Raw genomic sequence first — 603 nt, 5'->3', positions numbered from 1 at the left:
CGCATTTTAGACTTTTAAGCACTCACTTATACTACGAAAATTTAACTAAAGGTGACTTTTAAGTTATGAAATTACCACAGGTGACTTGTAGGGACCACATGAAGTCAAAACCCAATTAAATTTGGGATTAAGAAAATTGGGGTTGAAAATGTATTTTTTCAAACTTGTTAATCTTTTATAAAATACAAAAAAGATCCCAATCCATTTAATCCAAACCCCCCCAAATTTATTTCAAACTCAACATCGGTCCATATCAAATTCAAAACACACGATCGACTCAACTTCTCCTTCAAACCCACGAACTAAACTCAACTGCTGTGCTTCTTGAAATCGTCATCAACATCTTCAAAAGCAAAATCAACGACCCGCTGCTCTCATTTCTCTCTGTCTTCACTGCTACTCTCCATTTCTCCAGGTAAAATCGCTCAACTCTTTCCTCTTTTAAAGTTAGGGTTTTGAAATCAGGGTACGAAAATGATGATTTTGGTCAGAGAAGAAGAAGAATAACATGGGTTTGTCTTCAATGTTGTTTATTTTATTGTTCAATGCTTGAGAAACCCTTATTTGCTGTATTTGTTCGACTTGTGTGTTTGTAAATGGTGT

Source organism: Lycium ferocissimum, chromosome 1 (assembly GCF_029784015.1).
Source record: "Lycium ferocissimum isolate CSIRO_LF1 chromosome 1, AGI_CSIRO_Lferr_CH_V1, whole genome shotgun sequence".
NCBI classification, from domain to species: domain Eukaryota; kingdom Viridiplantae; phylum Streptophyta; class Magnoliopsida; order Solanales; family Solanaceae; genus Lycium; species Lycium ferocissimum.
The sequence above is the reverse complement of the archived record's forward strand: the minus strand, read 5'-3'. Positions refer to the sequence as shown.